This window comes from Apteryx rowi, unplaced genomic scaffold, assembly GCF_003343035.1.
Source record: "Apteryx rowi isolate R43461 unplaced genomic scaffold, aptRow1 scaffold_31, whole genome shotgun sequence".
NCBI lineage: Eukaryota > Metazoa > Chordata > Aves > Apterygiformes > Apterygidae > Apteryx > Apteryx rowi.
Window position 1 is genome coordinate 1,131,693 of NW_020449530.1, and position 20,443 is coordinate 1,152,135.

The 20,443-nt window shown below is 39.4% G+C and overlaps 1 protein-coding gene across 7 annotated transcripts in view; it reads right to left on the bottom strand.

Moving 5' to 3' along the window:
- CALD1 (caldesmon 1) overlaps positions 1–20,443 on the bottom strand; it is a 197,610-nt gene that overhangs the window by 126,615 nt on the left and 50,552 nt on the right. The window lies entirely within an intron of this gene.

Sequence of the window (20,443 nt, forward strand, 5' to 3'; positions counted from 1 at the left end):
CACCTTCTGTACTTTGGGAATTATTTCAGGTTTGTACTGAATACCTTTTCCTTTCAGTTTTCCAATTCACACTACTCTCCTAATAAGACACTCTTCTAGTATTCTCCTAGTAAGACGCATCCCAAATCACATGATTTCACTGCTCTAAACTCTTAAAAGGACTTGGGACAAACCATTCAATTGAGGATAAGCGTTCTATTTGATTACTGTCACATCTTAAAGTACTGAGCCAAAAAAATCATCTTTTAGAAGGGGTAAAGCCTTAATTGCCATAGCAAGAAGCTGGAGATTTACAAATGTTTTGCTGAAAGTCACTGCCTTCAGCTTTCTAACGGCACAGGGAACCAACAAAGTTCTTGACAGGAGGACAAACCCCTCAGGCACTTAATGCACTTAACTCCACTGCAGAAGCAAGGGAAGGACCACGCTATCCCAATCCATGCAGGAAGTGCCCACCATTTTGCCAAACCACCTCCCAGAAATTGTGAAATGGGCAGAAGGAAAAAAAAAAAAAGTGATTCTTTCCTCTTATGGTGTTCATCCCTTTCAATCACCTTCCTCAGAGAGGTTAACAAAGTAATTCATATGCAGTGATTTCTTCTCTGCAATTTTCAGGCACCTCATTTACATCATATCTTCACTTTCTTGCCCCATATTTCCTTCTCTTTTCCTTCAGGCTCTTGCCTATCGTGTCCACCATCTCCCTTCCACCACACTGTTCTCCAACTTTTTTGTCTCATGCACCTGCTCACATTCTCCTACACCAGCCTTTAACCTGTCTCTTGCCCTGTATCCTATTGCACTACCTCCTACTCCTCCCTGCTACCTCCAGATATCTGTTCCCTCTCCATTTCTTGTCCTGATCCCAAGTGTTCACCATGACAGCAAACTCAGTCACCTGCCAAAGGTTAACATGGCAAACACCAGTCTCCAAGTAACACGTACATTCAGTCCCACCATACTCATCATTTTGGATCAGGGAAATAACCTGCAAATACTATGAGGCAGAAATCAAAAATTAATGAGAAATCTTAAATCATTTCTTAAGAACTCTAAGAACCAATGTCATGAGACATCAGTGTCAAATGTCACAGTAACATCACAACAGACGTCAACAGTTCCATGTATTATGGTAGGTCCACTTTAACACAGACTGACATACGCCATTTTATCTTCTTTCACCTGTTAATGCATGTTAATGTTAATTCAGGAAGGATACAATAAGGCAAGAGAAAACCGGTCCTGATAAAATAAGAGTCAGCATAGAACTTTCTCCAGAAATCTCCAATCTCTCTCAAATCCCTCTTGGGCCTAAAAAAGGTTTGGATAACATTATTTCTTCAGATTATAATCTTTCATATTCATTCATTCTTGCCCTTCTCCTGGCTTCTAACTGAGGTAAGATGAGCACAGATAAACTTCCACAAAGGAAAAATATCATGGTACACCAGAATGCTGCCACTTATTCAAGGACAACTAATGGAAATAGTTGGCTTTTTAAATGACTATATTATATACATAAAGCCTGCAAATCATGCATCACAGAGACAGAGTCCCAGTAGTAACATTATTGGTCATTAATACATAGAGTTATATCTTCTTCCATGGACAGGTTCCAGCAAAACACTGCTTATATTCCAACTACTAGATCTCTGTCCGGGAATAGTTTTAGCTTTGATGCTGTCAGGTCCCACTGCTACTGGCACTGTTTGCTATGACTGACCGATACACATACACACACCTTCAAGGCCACAGCATTAACATCTCAACTTTCATTAGCTTAAGAACACCTACAGAAAGTGGCAGATACTCCTAAATATTCAAGGATCTTAAATGCCCACACAAAAATCTAAATTTCAGTCCATTTGAGAAACTGGGTTGATTTTTAAGGATAGACACCATCTTCTCCACTATGCAAGTCATCAGCTCTTTCACCAGATGGTGAGAAAAGTGTCCATTGTCCTGAGCTCTTCCAGTTCTGCCCCACGGAAGGAGGAGACAAAGTTCTTGGACAAGGCATGGCAAACAGACCTATTTGCCACCCTTTTACCTAATGTGCAAACACAAAAACTGGCAGTTAGCAATAGATCATCTCAAGAAAAACTAACCAAGGCTGCCTGTCAGCCTTCAAACACTACCTGAGCACTCAGTGATACCCGAACTTTGCCAAACCCAGTCCATTTATTTTAATGAACTACAACTCATAAATTCAGTATGCAGTTTAAATCTTTCCTTGCTTGGCCGCCGTATAAACAGCATGGAATGTGCACATAAAAAGTTATCCTCGTCACACCTACTACTTTTCCAAAAGGAAGGGCATGCTCAGGTACTGTAGATGAGAATCTGGGAGATGACTGAGCCCCAGCTACTTGTTTAGACTTTAGCCTTACTTTCAATGGTAGGAAATATTACATAAAATCCATGTAACACATACAAGCTAAGTGCAAATGATGAAAGAAATCAGCAAGGGAAAACAGGCCAGAGAGCTTTTGCAATGGAAGAATAGCAGCTGGGAAAACTGAAGTCAACCCAGCTATGTTATTTTTTAATTAAAAATAAACATGGGCTTTGTTGCCAAGGGATTGGTTAGCAATCCATTTAAAAAGAAAAAAAAAAAAAAAGGAATTTTGTTTTACTTCATTCTCATTCCCCTCCTCACCTCTCTCCCCTCTTCTTCCCCCCTTTCCCTCCCAAAAAAGTATTTATAGATCTTGCAGAAAAAAAAAGGTCATAAAATTCAAGTCAGTATGCAGCACCACCACAGCCACTTATTTTTAAGGCATCCTCATTCTCTCACATGAAAGCTTCCTTGATTAAAAATAGTCAGAGACTATCATTTTTAAATCTTGGTTAATTATTTCATTTTCACTGCTGTCCTTCTTGCTAGCTATGCAAGTATGCATGACTGCACTGACTGAGACTGCAATAGCTTGTGTGTAACTGACAGAGGCCCTTATTGGACAGCCATCTTAAGGAAGATTTCAGCAGACTCACGTTAATCCTTCCAAGTTCAGCCTTGGATCAAATTCTGAGGCAGAGGTTATTCACACCTGGATAGAAGCTGCATCTTTTTATCAGTACAATTTATTTGTATCTAAGAGCAGAAGAAAATTGGCCACTGAAGGTCTTATACTGTTTCTTTGTAGTCCTTACTATACAAATGCTCTTTGAGGACTACAAGAGTTATCCCACTAGCAGAGAAAAATTGAAGGATCCAGAGGCTTGGTTCAGGCTTTTCATACACTCCAAGGACTTAAAGGTTAACTACTTTTAAAGGCTGGCTACCTCCTCAGCCTCTCCCCCACCATGTTTTTCGGTCACCTAGCTTATACCCTTCTGGTGTGCTTTCATTATGTCTGACCTCAAAGAAGCTTTCTCCTGCCAAGGTCTTAGCCACAAAACAGCCTTATCATAATTATTTTACCATCCTGATATCACATCCTATTTCAAAATCTTATCTTGCTTACAACTTTTACTTTCTCTCTCCATCTGCTTTACTACTCATTTAAATTTTAAGATGTTTTAGGCTGTAATCCATATGAAATATATTACTAGAGGCAGTTGTTCTGAAAAGACATTATGGAAGAGCTGATGGGGCAAAACCCCTCAAAATAGAACACTTAAATCCAAATTTTCTACAGAACTATTCATCTCCAATTGAACAAGGATATAATATCTGGCTGAATCAAAGAAAGATCAACCTAATGATTAGTCATTCAGCTGGTGGCAAAACAGAATTCAGCTGAAGAAAAGAAAATACTTAAACCTACCTCTTGCGCCTCAACTGAGTACTATCATGCATAGCAAACCACCAAACTAGTGGCTGTTATGGGGTAGGACTGGCTTGTATCTAGTTGAAGTTGTTCCAGTTTGCATTAAAAAAAAAAGTTCGCTGACAAAGGGAATTTTATTTATTTATTTAAATAAATATATGAATATTTAATTATTTATTCCATGCAGAATAGCCCTAAAAAGAAAGAGGCCTGAACAAGAATAGTACACTACAGTGTAGTCTATGGACTCACATTTTCACAAGGGAGACAAAGATCCAGCCTTCATCCCAGCTGTACAGAGTGGTATTTGAACCTTCAATCTGGTGAGGAGCCCTAGCCATTGGATTAGCCTGCAAGCGTCTCTCTGTCTGCTTTTCTACCTCATTAGGTCTTCTATGCCTCCCACTGTATTCCAGGAAAGATTCTGAATTTGTGAAAACATTAATACAGAAATCATTTTTACCCAACTCTGGTCACTATCTGCTGACTCACATCCAGATTCCACTAGTATCTGAATCTTCCATTGATTCCAGAGAAAATTTGGGGTTAACCAGAGAACATGAGGTTAGCTTACTAAATAGCATAATAACACATATTATTTGTGATGCAACAGTAAGCTCAAGAGAAAGAGGATACTGTGTTGCAAAACAGTTTTCTTTATTCTTTGCATATTTTTGGAAGAGGAAAGAAAACCACATTAGGCAAAGCATTATATTTGTTTTGTCTTAAGGACATTGGCTTACAAAGAAATGTTGCTGCAACAAATGAGAGTTCAAGTCATTGTTACCCAAACCATATAAAACACATTAAAAAGCTTTTGGAACTCAAATGTTATTCCTCATCCCAAACAAATGTAAATAATTCAACAGTTTAGTGACCAACAGTATACAATGGAAAATGACTTTTCTGGATAATTAAGCATAGAAGCAGAGCTGAAACTAATTCTGTGAACATTAATTCTATTTTGTGGCGAAACAAAATTGGATTCAGCATTAGAAAATAAGAAAAAGGAAGAAAAAATAATAGTTTGCTCTGGCAGGACATAAACATGCTATGCCTAAGTCTTCTTGGGTTTTACATAGATTTCCATGTAAGAATAGAATTTATTTGAATTAAACATGATTGGAGGGACAGTTTGTCTTTCAGATGGTGACTTGCTGTTTCAGTCTGAGGGTTACACAAAAAAAAGAGGTCTGAGAGAGAGGCTTCTCAGTTATACCCTTGTTTTTCCAGATATGGTGAGTATCTTAGTATCAAAATAAGAACTGCCCAGTTCTGATTCCTACAGAGGATTCTACTATCATTTCCACAGCATTTTGTTTTTTCTTCAAGATTTGCAACAACTCAATCAAAAAAAAAAAACAAACACAAAGCAAAAGGCTCATTCTATTCTCTGTATAAGGGCAGGGGATATGTACAATCACACAATACTGAAGAGGATGGGTATACCAAAGTGAAACTCAAAAGTACAAAATGAGGATAAGAGATCTGGCTAGAAGAAAAGAGTTGTAATAAAGTCTCATAGAAACGCTATCCACCTTTCATTCAGAAGAGCTTCATATCAGTGAAGAATAATTCAATAATCCAGCTGTGTTTTAAATGACTGGGAGCCTCCTCTTGTCATATGAGAATGGCACTGCTTTATCTTTTAAATCTCAGAGCAAGTACCTAGGCCATTGAAAATGCAAGCATCTGCCTAAATGGGCAAAACATTTAAAACTATTCACATGTTCCATCTTCATCTGGCAAACAGAAAATGGAATGCTATTTACAGCCCTTTGATATTTCTTTGTTTCTCATGGGAAACTAGTTGATGTTGTCTATTGTCAGTTCTCATTGTTAACAGCACACAGGGAGAGTTTATTAATCTTATATCTTGAAGCCATTTGTCCAAAGCAACCTTTCTATAAGGGTCACATTAGACCAATAAACAGCCAAGTGGTACACAGACATCAGGCTCCATTCACTAGGTGCAACTCAAGAAGGCTAATACTAAAATTTTATGTATTTTTCATTTTAAAACAAACTCCCCCTTGTCAGCCTTAGGATTTACTTGATCTTTGATTACAGTGTAGAAATATAAAATATACAAAAATAAACAAAAGTCTCCCAATTCACTAATTTTTCATACTACATAATATACAAAAATCACAGTTTAAAGAACATTCCCATTTGAATATGCTCCATCTTTCTTTCCTGGTCCTGTTGGAAATCTAGGAATAAAATTGTTCATACATAAAATGATGCCTAACATCATCCGTTCAATGGATGCCAAGTTATCATATCTCCTAGTTCAGAGAGTAACTATTTTATCTGAAGTGGCAGAGGCCTATATTGTCAGAATAAATGTCACATCATGATAAGGACCTGAAGTCAGCACCAGCTTGGTGTCATTTGTTTTGATACAATACAAGTCAGAGAGAGGAACTCTGGTCTCTGTAGTCCCAATGCTTTACCTGTTAGACCACCCTATCTGTCATATATTGCATCCACTACATGCAAACAAGAAATAACATTCCCAGTGGTGGTTGTGTGGAAGAAGCAGACAGAAGGAGGAACTATAGAAAGAAACTTGCCCTGTGCTTGGGGGAAAAAAAAAAAATCCAAACACACACAACAGGGCAGAAAATGGGACATGGAAAATTAAAGTGGTGGGGAAAGATGTGAAAAACAGGAAGTGCAGCATGGAAGCAGAAGCATCAAAAGAGATGTAAGAAATGGGGAGAACAGTTGGCTCAGAGGGAAGGAGACCCCTCAAGACCAGATAAGCAGGTAGATTTTAGCAATAGAACTGGAGCTGGACCATGACATCAGGAGGCTCAAAGCAACTCTTACAGCTCCACCAGCTCAAGGCTGGTGCTTGTTGAAGCTGCATGTGTCACGTTCAAGACATTATGACTTATTCTTTTATATTTATAGTATCCTCAGTGGTGCTTGTGCACTCTGTAAACACCAAAAAGACAGCTGATCAGCACTGCTTGATTTTGCATCTAGAAAAAAACTCCACACACCAAGGGGGAAGGAATCAGTGTTGACTTACTGTCAAATAGAAGGGCTGCACAAAATGCCTTATGATAACAAGCATTTCATGAAGCAGGGCTCATTCTACCTATCTTAACAGAAACAGAACATTAGAGATAATCAGAGGGGAAAAAGAGAAGAAAGATGGTTTGAGAAGTAAGATGGCTAGTGCTGTAGTTCTGAGCTTAATCTACAAAACAGCTTTCACCAAAACAATTACATTGTTCTCTTCCAAGCCATTCATCATCTCAGATATTTTTCTAATTTTGACTTTTACCCACTGGAGAGCTGAAACCTTCTAAATAATTATCATCTAGGGATTCCTTAGCTGGAATTTGGAATGGCAAACATAATTCCTCCAAACAGTGCTCCTTGACTTTTTCCCATAGAGCTCAATATTGCAGTGAAATACTTGGAATGCTAGCTCTGAGCTGCAGAAATTATGCTTCTATGTGACAATGTGTCAAATTCATTCACTTGGCAGTAAAACTGCGAAAACTAATAATATGTTCCCACTTCTGTATTTGAGTGATAACTAGTTGCTAGGCTGTATTTGGAGACGAAGGCGGGGGGAGGAAGGGCCAACCAAACAAGTAGTTATGAGGTTTTCTAAGCGATTTCAATGTTGATGTTGGGTTAGCAGTTTCATAGAACAAAGTCTTTCACCGATCTGCAAAACTGATAGACATTATTGGCAGCAGTTATGCCAGTCCACTTAGGGACAGATTGACCAATCCTGATTCCCATTTAATGTTTGGCTACTCTGCATTTTCCATCCAGAAATACTCTGCATTTTCCATGCCAGAGAGGGACAGTAGTTTTAGTAATCTTTCTAGTAGCAAATCACTAATTCCATACACACTTTGCTCTCTGTATTAGTATGGGAAATCAAAAGAGCTGCATTCTAGCATGAGAGGAACATGGTTGAAATTCCATAAAGGGAAGGCCTTCAGGTAATACCTCATCTCTTCCCTTGGCTAAGTTTGTATGGTCCCTTGCAAATACACAGGCAAAAACAAATCTCTAATCAGTTTTAGTCAATGTTCAACCCCAGTAAAATTTTCATTTCTGTTTGTGGCATTTGTATGATTTCCATTGTAATATTAGCTGAGTGATTCGCTGCTTTCAATCTCACAACAGCTGTATGAAGAAAGGAGTAATTTCTATTCCCATTTTACAATAGGCTGATTGTAATAAAGGAAAAATAAATAACTTGTACGCAGTCACAGACATGTTCTGTGAATGAACATCTTACATGGAGGTCTCCCAGTGCGTCAGTGTCTGTGGACTAGCCTTTTTTTCATTTGGTTTTCTTTACCAAAAAAAGGCAACTTTCTCTGAAAGACACAAATGCTTCAATTCCTAGAAACGCAGAACTGGTTTGTGTGAAATTCCTTCAGTGGTATGCTCTGGAAAGGGAGAGAGGGCAGTCCACGAACGTGGCAGAAGATGATAAACTGCTGTCTTCACTAGTAATAGCAGCTCTGTTGCTATTGAGTTCTTGTTTGAACCAGAACCAAAGTACGCTCTTTACACAGATCGAAGGGCCTCTTTATCCAACCATTAATTACATCCAAACCATTAAAATAATAGGAGAAGAAGGAAAAAGAGAAGAGAAGACGCTTCAGTCAAGTCCCAAGTATTGTCTTGTTCTAAGCCCATAAAGCGACAGCAATATCATTAGTGTCCTATTGGAACTGCGAGTAGGGTTACCTGTGTTTGTAATTTGACCAAAGATCCGTGAAGATATAAATGGTTAAAAATCTGTTTAGTGAATGTAGAGACTGTGATTTGTCACCTCCCAAATTGTGCAACATTCTGATTTCAAGATAGATTTTATTAAATCTCAGACAGACATCCATGAGAAAACTGAAAATTTGTTTACAATCAAATTTTATTACCTATATCCCATGGTCTTTAAGGTTTTCACCTCATTGTCTTCTGATTAATATTTCATATGTCCCAAAGTTTAGAAGTATTCACTTTATTCTCTTGAAAGAGGAAGATATTCCTCAAGTTCCACTTCAGAAGTAGTATGTGATATGTATATGTACACTTTAACATGAAATCTCAGATATTCTTTGAACTATTTGCACTTCTTCCACTGAGGTGCCCGCGGCCTAAGACTCATGAGCAGGCCAACCAACTGCAAACTAAGCTATCCTAGTGCCAGGACAAACACTCATAAAAATGACTTAGTCTCCTTCCCACAAATGAAATTTGCCCTATGGATCAATTTGTCACAGTTTCAAATACCTGCCCCAGTACAGAGGCTGGCTGGTCATACATAGCAGCCATGGTGGTGTTTGCTCTATTCTGGTGCCTCAAGCCTCACCTCCCCGGTAACATGTACATACCCAAGTAACTATGGACCACACCATCTAAGTAAACTTCTTTACTAAAACAGAAATACAACAAAACCCATAGAAAATTACACTAGCTGAAGCTTCCCCTTACATCTGCAGCCTCTGCCTGGTATGCAAACAGTCTCTTCCAGGAAAAGAAAGCTGCGCTACTTCAATGAGAGGTACAATTTTGAACAGATGCAGCTAAGCCTTTACAAATCCCTGGGTAGACATAGTTATTTCAGTTTAAAAGCTTAGAGTGTAACTGGAAGTCCGAGCACTTTGAAGATGATGTAAATCAAAGTTGCCTCTTCCATATTTGAATGTTCAGTGCTCCTCAGCATAGCAATTTCCCCTAGCTGAAGTCCCTTCCATTTTGAGAAAATGGATGCAAATCAGTCTCTTCAAAAGCAACACACACTATCCACTAGACTGGGTGAAGTACTGTACTCAGAGTGAGAGAGAGAGAGAGAGAGAGAGAGAGAGAGAAGCAGCCTGTTATAATGACATGGTGCTGTATGATTACTTGACTGGAAAGCATAGTCATAAAGTTAGCTTCATTCGAATTTAAATACAAAGGCAAACCTCAGTACTGTGGTATAAGTGAAGTGTGGTAACACATGACAAGTACTCTTGTGCCCACAACCATGTACCAACAGTGTTTTTCATCACATTTTTGAGAACAATACTGCATGTTAAAAGAAAAGTCACAGGAGATTTCTGCCTGTGCACTTTCTGCTCCCTGCCCATCATGCACATTAGTGCAACCGGACGATTAACTCTGTTCACTTTGGGGTATCTTTGTGTCCCCCACATGAATGCAGCCAGCCCAGCCCCTTGCACAAAGGTCATATATAGAATGTAAGCAGCGAGGTACAGCTGAAGCATGGCTCAGCCTTAATGATCCAAACTACTACCATGGCCATAACTGCAGTTGGTCTCAAAGCAGGAGTAATCCTGGGACCACTTTGTGCTAGAAAGGGAACTAAAGCATTGTGCCTTCTGGCTTGGTCTGCAGGATGAGCACATCATTTTGATCATTTTCCTTTTCTTACAAAAGATTTTCTCTACTCTTCCCTCTATTATAAAATACCCAACAGTACCCAGACAGTACAACATTTGGGCAAGGCTCAAGACTTGTCACATGTTTTGCACACACAAAGGACTGATTTTCAGCCTCCAAATAAAATTGGTCTAGAAGACATAACCTGAGTTCCATTTACATATTGGCATTCCCTACAGTGAGTAGGGTCCTGGTGGACAAGTTGACCATGGGCCAGCAAAGTGCCTTCGTGGTAAAGAAGGCCAATGCTGTCCTGGACTGCATTAGGCATAGCATTGCCAGCAGGTCAAGGGAGACGATCCTTCCCCTCTGCCCAGCACTRGCGAGGCTGCTTTTGGAGTGCTGGGTCCAGTTCTGGGCTCCCCAGTACAACAGAGACATGGACATGTTAGAGTGGGTCCAGCGAAGGGCCATAAACATGATTAAGGGTTTGGGGCATCTGAAATATGAGTGGGAGAGCTGGGACTGTTTAGCCTGGAGAAGAGAAAGCTTGGGAGGTCTTATTAATGTGTATAAATACCTGATGGGAGGGCATAAAGAAGAGGGAGGTAGACTCTTCTCAGTGATGCCCAGTGACAAAACAAGAGGCAATGGGTTCAAACTGAAACACAGGAAGTTCTGGGTGACTGAAAACTGAAACAGCTTGCCCAAAGAGACTGTGGAGTCTCCATCCTTGGAGATATTCAAAACCCAACTGGACACAGTCCCAGGCAACCTGCTCTAGAGTTGACTGCTTTGAGCAGGGGGTTTGGACCAGACGATCTCCAGAGGTCCCTTCCAACCACAACTGTTAGATGATTCTATGATAACAGTAAAGTTTTGCGATAATAACTATACACACACTCAGATGCATCTTGCAATATATATCACACAAAAATATAGTGTACAAACATATAAGTATTGTAATGGGGAACCTTCCATAGGATGAAAGTACAGCAAGCCAGTTCCTTAAGCAAGACCCAATCTATGGAACCTCGATCTATCTATTCCAATTTGCAGCAGTTGAGGATATGAACAAAATGGTTAAAATGGTTTTGTTTGAAAGAACGTATTTCAATGGTACCCAGATAAAAATGCCTCTATCAGGACAATGATTTTTAACAACTCAGCATCTTATGTGAAGCTGCTCTAATCATTACCATAATCAACATCATGACTTACAATATAACTTGCAATTAACATATGGTAAATAGCATCAGCCAGTTAGACTATTATGTGCACTGTACATCTGATTCCTGTTTTCACTGGAATGTGGCTATTTGTGTTGGATCTTATCCAGGGTCTCTGCTTTGGCCTCCAACTCTTTGGATGAGCAATCCTCAGCTTTCTGCTGCAGTTAAGGGGAAGACAAGATTCCTACACATATGAATTAGGTCATAGATATGAACCTTGAAAGGAGATTCATTAGTCATTTTTAGAGCTCCACTACTTTAAAGTAGAAGAAAATAAATCACAGAACACATCCCCTTCATCATTGTGTACTGTCTTCATAGACAGCAAAGTTAAATCTGTATTAATCACATGTAGTCCACCATTCCTCTTTTTGTTCCCCACCCACTCTTTCCTTTTTTTTTTTTTTTTTTTTAAGTTAAACTTCATGGCCTAGAAACAGACACAGGCATTTTACTTAATTATTCAAGACCAAATTTCTGCTGTTACTGAGTGATTTCTCTAGATGGTCAAGGACTCTCAGTTTCCACAGGCAGCTATAGTTGCTTAGAACTTGTCCAGGCTGGATGGATTATCCAGACCAATAAGTAATCAATTTTCTATTAACCATCCCTTTCCTCAGATGTGTTGTTTGCTCTAGAGCAAGGATTCTCAAGCAGCAACATGTGACTGCTTCAGAGTGGTGTACAAACACAGGCTGGAAAACTGACCTTCTTGTCCTGTGAACACAGTCTTGCACAAAGTCCACAGCTTCTGCTCCTGCTGGATTTGTGGTACCCAAACACACAGCACTTGGCAATCCCCAGAGCAGAGATAACATACATGAAAGCCCCCTAAGCCTCTTGCACACATTAAAAAATATATATATGGCAACTAGGAATTCTAACAAGAACATGACCAATGCATGAAAGGAAACCGAGAGCTGTCTTAAAACTTCCACAATCATTACTTTTATGTTCCAAAGAAACCAAAAAAAAAAAAAAAAGCACCACAGAAAGAGTCTTCACTTTTACCTGCCTCAGTAACTTGTCTTAGAGGGGCAAAAGAGTCCTTTAGCATAAAGCTTCCACCACTGTCAGCATGACAAGAATTTTATTTAGGGTCACAGAGGGAAAGCGCTACTAACGAGACAGCCACTGCCACCATCACCACTCAAACTACAGAAGACAGTTTGAACCATTGAAAGATACCCTGTTAGCAACAAAAGAGAAAGCTGTGACCCGAGACTCACAAGACAACAAAAGAGAAAGCTGTGACCCGAGACTCACAAGACAAGATGCCTCTGCTCAGCTCTGCCATGCAATTTGGGGAAACTGTTTGGGGTAAGGGTGGTGGGCGGTTGCCTCGGTACTTCTAACTAGATAAGAATCTAAGGGCAGTGGGGGAAGAAGATTACAAGTCTTTGAGGTCATGGGATGTCTCTCAGCATAAATAGGCATGAGCTCTTCCCAAGTCAGGCATAAAAATATTACTCAATACAGATAATGGAAAGTGTTTCAGTTCCTTTTCTTCATGATAGAGTTAGAGAAACATGGACAGAAAGTCAAAGAAAGCGTGCAAGATTTTCCACACTAGACTACTGACTGTGTGTTACTGAGGCAAGAAGGGTTATGAGCAATGGAAGCTTTGCTCAAGTCTGAAAGGCAGGAGGCAGACCTCAGCTGTCATTGCCATGCATATAATGTGCACGGCAAAGGTTTATGTGCAATTTTCCATCATATGTTCTTGTTACTTTCAAATATGGAAAGGAAAGAAAACGGAAACATGAGTCAATGAAGCCATTTTGCTTCCCCATACAACCCTCAGGCTCCAGTGATGTCAAATTTCACAGGCTGAACAACTTTGAGTGGCACCAGTGTTTGAGAGGAAGAAATCCAAAGAAAATCTGTGTCTATCTAAAAGTAGTGATGATGACTCAACAGGAAGCACCCCTCCCTCAGAGTCCGTAATGAATCAGTGTCTCTGTATGATATGGGGCCTTCACTGCTGGGGAATTCAGCTTTCATTGAAAAAAGGTGGGACAAAATGTGTAAAGGCCATATTTTCTCCCATGCCAAACAAATCCTGAAGGGATTGTAAGGCTGGTTCCCTTGATTCTCAAGTCATCCAACCTCCTGCTGATGCATAAAAAAATCACATCGGTCTCGTAACTGCTCTAATTTCTGACAGCTCTCAGTGATCTCCACTGAATTATAAATCATCTAAGAATCAACATAAGGGGGAAAAATTCAGCTGCCTTGGCTCTTCAGACTCTTTTACCAGAGTAACAACGGGAAGGGTGGACATGGGCCAGTTATGCTGGCTTTATGCCAGTTGGGATGCCACCTCTGCCAGTGAAACTCTCAACAGGCTAGCCGTGGTTGCCTTACATCCTTTTTGCACCAGTCAAAATGGACGAGACTGGGACGGAGAACTTAACCCTCAGTCCTGACCTCTCATCCTTGCTGGAAGTCCCACAGCAATTTTCACATGAGTAGAAGTGCTTGGGAGAAGTGAATTCAAGTCCCCCCTCACCCTGAACGTGTCTGCTCTGTAGGCTCAGATATTTGTATATCCTGCCTAGGCTTAAGAGAACAGGTTTGTATACCAAGTATCACCTGGCCGTAGCAGAACAGAGCTCTGCTACCTTCCCCCCTTCCTCCATGCAGTCAAGTGAGTTTTAGCAAAAACATACAGAGATCAGAGAGTTCAAAATGGTCAGCTAGAAACTGCTTCCCCTTCATTTCAATCTCCCTGCTCCTCTCTTGCTACCATTTCATGTGTCTTTTTATTCAGTATAGAAGCTTCCATTTGAAGTAGGACTTGAATTACACATCCTGAAGGGTGTAGGGAAAAAGGGGAAATTAACCCATTTTTTCCCCTTTGCATGTCACTTTTTAAAAAGACAGGTGAGGAAGGTACATGGCACCTTAGCTGATGTAATAGCTACTCCTGTCATTTCAGGGTAACCTTAGACTTTGAAAGAAATGTGGCAAGCTTGAACCACATTAAAGCCCTGATTTAGCAAAGTGCTTTGAAACACATGCTTAGAGTTAAGCATGTGCTTAAATGCTTTGCTGAATTAGGACCTATGTTGGTAAAAGGGGCAATTGATTAATGATTTCTGACAACCACCAGAAACTAATGAGCCACAGACCTCCACTTTTTCCTCCAAATGACTATACTTAAACCCGAAGGAAATTTCATTATGGAAACAGAACGCACTTATAAATAAATCATACGTGTCTCCTTTGCAAATATTAATTTTTATCTGCAATTAGTGGTAAACCCAAACTTCCTTTCATACGGTAATCGGAGACAGTGCCATTTGCCYTATGTAACTGGTTACTCATTCAAACCCATAAATTTCTTTCTAGAATTGCATGGTTTATGGAAAGCTCTACGAGCACAGCTAAATCAACCATGAAATATGCAGCATCCAACATACTAACCAAAAGGTTGCCTCACTGCGACATAAGCTTCAGAATGAATCAAGGCTGCACTGTATAATCCACCTAGAAATGAAGAGCTCAGTAATGTAAAGTGCTGAAATCCACTTCAAGCTGCTGCATATTCAGCCTCAGTGAAACACATTACAGGATCAAAACCCAAGGAATCCTTGGGCTCCTCCCACGTGACAGATGGAGAAGGTCTAAAAACAGTGAGAGGAAATGACTTGTCCAAGATAACCTTGGTCCTCTTCTAAGATATAATCCAGCCTTCCACTTGCCAGGCTGAACTCCCTCGCAGAGTCTTTTTAGCTGACAATTTATTTTAGCTGATTTTACTGTGTTTGTATTTAGACAAACAGGAGAATCCTGTGGCCAAGGCACAGTTACAGGAGCCATGACATTCAAGTCTAATGTCAATTTTACCTAAATATCATTAAGCAAGGCATCTTGTTTCTCCTACCACCAATGTTATTATTGCAAAGCACAGACACCACTTCCACTAGGACAAGAGCAGTCACTTCTGTTAACACTGTGAGGTCCTAATCTAACAGACATACCTAGAAACTTGAAGACCGTAAATTAAAAAATAAGGACATTAATCTGAGGTCTCATTGTTATACATTCATGAGATATCTGAAATGATTCTCCCTTTTTCCATTTTTACATGTGTATTTTAGTCATCCTCTGAACCATGTTTCAATTGTTATACTTAAAAATAACATTAAAAATATACTATTGATGCCATACAGCATGATTTTAGTGGTTGTTTACAGTGCTATGAAGGACGGAGATTGAACTGGCCCTTATAAAAAAAGGTAACTGCAAGCAGTTAATTCCTGTCTTGCAATGCCTGTCACTCAGATATTCTCACTTGAAAGTGTATTAATTCACCTATAATTCTAAAAATAACTGAAATAGTTCAAATTCATGACTGTGGCTGACTAGATACACTTAGACAGAGGTTTCACATTCATTAGATTTGTGCACAAACATATTACCAAACACTGCAGATCTGATCATCTGAGATCACATTTCCATCTTATTAGCCAGTCCACAGGATTGGCAGTTTACACTACCATTATGCTTTTATACCAGCTTTGGGACAGCTTTACAAGCAAAGACAATACCTAATCCACCAAAATCCCTGACAGTAGAAAGTTAATCTGTCAGTTTACTTGCTATTAATATGAATCAGCACTGAGAGTTTGTATCAGCATTGCATTACACCATCCAACTACAATGTTTCTTATCAATTACTACGAGCCCTAATGTACAATTTACTCTATCAGTGCACCATGACCTGCGAGTGAGATGAGGACTTCAACTTGCATAGTTTTGCTTAGACGTTTCTTGAATATCCATTGTAGCCTTTGTAACAGAGACAGTGAGCTCTTAGAGACAGCTCTAAGGGAAAAAAAGTGATAGGACTACTATGCCAGAGCCCTGGGGAAATGACCAAAACCTATTAAGTCAGTGGAAAAAAATTGTTTCAGTTCCCTGGGTTTGGATCAGATCAAATATGCACACACTCTAACAATGCCCTAGAGGAAAGGGTGGGGAGGGAAAAGGAAAATGTTTGATTTTTCTTCCTAAGTCTATACAAATCAGATATTACATTACTAAGTAAATGCTTGATGTGTTTACACTCTTGTGACACTGTGAAGGGGAAAACAAGTATTTTACCTTTGCACAGCTTTGACAGTTTTCAGTATGTTTATTATAATTCAGAGCCTGACCCAAACCCTACCTGAAGCCTGTTTAATTTTTCCACAAATTTCAATTAACATTTTGTAAAAGCCCATAATACACAAATAGAATTTTATCAACAATATCTAGAACTCAGCTGAAGCCTATGTGTATACTACAGTAATGTGCACAAGGCATTCCTAGGTTCAGACAGAAAATTTTCAGCACATTTTCAAAAAAAAAGAGAAGGTGGTGAGCTTAAAAACATGTCTTACTCAGTGCATGGAAAAGTCTGAAACAACAGTTATTTCTTATTTCTAGCACAGTGAAAACCTAGAGTTTATCAGTTATCACCCTAAGAGGTATATGTTGATATTTCCAAAAGTAAATACTGTAACTAGGCATTCACCAATGGAAGAAAGCTTAACCCTTTAGTAAGACTCTTATTCTGAGTTTGTTGGCTTCATTCAGCTTGACCCAAACAGAGCCCACTGGCTCTGACAGCATTGTACCATGGACAGTTTGGCCCAGTCACACCCACATGTGTGCAAATAGGTGAAAAACTTGTATTCTTCAAAGGATTAGAGTCTTGTCTCTGCTTAATTATAATAAAGGACTCATTGTGAACTCTTACCATTATGCTTCATTACAACAAGTCTAATTCTCTATTTCCTTAGCCTTGTATTTTCAAGCTTTCTCTACTGTATTATTATACTAATATGCACTTTCTTTTCATTCCCCCTTCTTTTAAACTCACATTTATTTTACAAAGCAGAAAAAGCTACCTTGAATTGAATGGATGGCTCAGTAGTATTAAAAAACATAGAAGGATCTTTCACTACAATGTTCCTGTTCTGAATTCAGCATATTCAGACTGTGGCAAATGGATCTTAGAAACTGACATCTTCTTGGCTACCAAAGTAGGAGAAACAGATGTTCTCAATGTACTTGTTTAGGGGGTAGATGTGATAAGAGCTGCTCTCTTCATTAGCAATCACTTGTATGTCTAGGAAGCCTCTAAGAGGCCAAGTTTAAGGAGATCTTCTAACTTCTATGGTAAATTCACTTTGAAGATTCAAGTCTTTCACTCCTGGGTTGGCAAAGAAGGTAAGAGGAGCAAGCACCTTGCCTTAAGCTGTTCTTTTTATATGGAAGGAGCATGGCTTCTACATTGACAACATGATGTCTTCCACAGGACTTGTTCCACTTGCAACAAAACATGTTTGCTCTTCTGTCATAGCATTGTCTCTTCCTTCTCAAGATTTCTGAAACCAGATTCTAGAATTGAACATGAAGTGCATAGAGGTGCTGAAGAAGCTTGGCTCCAGACCCACCCTGCTCTCCGTGCAGTGTTTCTTTAATTGTTGTTCTCCTAAACACTTTCTAAATCTCACTGAAGCATTCCATGAATGCATTTCCATTTTCCCTTATTGCTCTATTTTGTTTTTCAGCCTATTTTGTTTTTTCAGCTTGACCTATCCAGTGAGGACACTGTGTCATGATGTGGCTGAATATATTAGGCAGCTACCAGTCAGCTGATCAAAAAGATCAAGATTCTTTGTTGATTGATATTTTACTATTAATAGCTTAAAGGAACTATAAAAGTTGGGAATTACAAGTGAAGGCACTGTCTAAGAGTATCAGAATATGCAAAAACAGGCGTCTTCCAGCTTTGAGAATTCTAAACTTGCAGGCTAGTTCTCTYCAAAAATCAAGATACTGGTTTGGTAACTGGTTGCACAAGCATTAGATTGGAAACTAATAAATTAGGCAGTAGTTCTCAGTTTGGGGAAAAAAAACAAAAAAAAAAACAAAAAAAAACACCAAAAATCCTACACACTTGGGGCTGATAATGAATCCTACTGTAGGAACAATATCATATGGTGGCAAACAAAGCAAATAAAAATGACATTTCCCTTAGATTGAGTATTGTCCAGTTCCTGGCTGCAGTCCTGAGTCTGTCCGTAGGTGCATCAGCTCAGGAAAATGTGGACCAATTGAAGAGAGTCCAGAAGAGGACAACAGAAGTTATCAGAGATCGAGGAAACATGGCCTTCATGGAAAGGTTGGAAGGGTTGGGTTTGCTGAGCCTAAAGATGTGGTCACAGTCCTCAGATAGTCAAACGAGAAGAGTGATAAATTCTTCATATCCACTGAGAACAGGACAACATGTAAGGTGCTTAACATGAAGCAAGAGAGACTGATTGTGCCCCCTTGACACTAGGGATTTCCCTAGTGATTGAGACACTAGGGAAAATTTGTCTGAAGAGAAGGATAATTAAGCACTGTAACAGATCAACCGAGACAAATTGCAAGGCTCAGCAGGGGAAGCTTTTAGAACAGAAAACATCACTCAGAAAATACTTAAGTAATAACCTCTGCTTTGGGTCAACAGGATGGACTAGAATACTTACCAACATTTTTCTAGCCTACTGTCTATGACTGGTAATACCACCAGTCAGATTTTCACTCTAAATGCTATATATCTATCTAACTCAAACAAGAACAGCAGTAAGCTGGAGCCCTTCAAAAGACCATGGGAAGGCAGAGGAAGCATACAGTTGCACTACCTTCTCCACAGAAGCTCTTGCAGAGAAAGATTACCAAGATTCAACTGGCAAGTCAACATATCCTCATAGCCAAAAGGTATCAAAAATCGATGACAAATGTAACAGAACCAGAGCCCAAGATATTCCATGGACACCGTGTTGTTAACCATAGATAACAATTAAATCAACATACAAAACCCCAGTCTAAAGCCAGACTGGGATAGCTATAGAAGTGTAATGAACTCAAGATGCAGAAAAATTTTTGCCAAACATATGGTTTAAAGTCTGTTAATTCACTTTCTTTTCCTTAAAAAAAAAAATCTGAATCTGAAAATTTAAAGAGAGATTTTAAAGAGATACAATGAACAGTTACTAACCTTGACTTTTACTGAATACCTATTTCCTGTCCTTGAAACTCCCCCCCCCAACCACTACTTTCACTTGCATTCCTCCACATATTTAATTTTGCTTATGCTATTCCTTTTCCTATTATTACAGAGCTCTGCTATTTCTGTTTGGATCATACACATAACATCAACCATACCAGCTCTGGCTGCTACCCTACCAACCTCAGCATGCTGCTAAGTGTATATGTGAAATTCAGAAGAAGATGAAGCAAAGCCATGATCCACCTATCAAATTGTGCAATAACAAGCAGGATAAGACAGGTGAATTCTTTCCTGAATCCCTTAGCATTCAGCTTACACCCTGGAGCATGAGCTCTACTTACCCTTAACTTCACAGGCACAACTATGCATTTTATTAAGAGTCATAAAACAAAATCTTCTTTTACATCTGAGCTACATAATCATCTTGCCAAGAATTTGATTAACTAAAATTTTGGAACAGATAGAGGGAAAAAAAAAAAAAACAGCAATAGGAGGACTTTTCTCCCTAGATCACAAGAAAACATAGTAGTAATTCTTCAGCCCTCTATGTTACATGCCACAATGAAGCGTATAGAAGGAGGCATACAGAAACAAACCACCCAAAACAGTATCATAATTCTGAATTATACACTGAATATAGGTGGACCAGCATCAATCATTGCTTCAAAATAACTCCCTTTTATGCACACATATAACAGGAGGGTGGATCCAGAACACATCTGAATCTCAGCTTCATTAGTGCTGGCTCACCTCTAGGAAAACAAATCAAACCCAAAAACCTCCTATTTAGAAGTTCACTAAAGACCTTGATGCTTGGGGCCAGGCTGTAGCCAGCTTTGCCAAACCAAATTTGTGTACGGCTTGGGAAAGACCTGCATTCTCCATGGGCCCTGCCACCCAAATCTTTCTGCTTTCATAGGCTTATTCATTTTATACAGGCATATCCCTTAGCAAAGTCACCTGACCTTAAAAGGGATTGGGTCTAAGGCTCCAAGCCCCCCTTAGCTTGAAGCAGA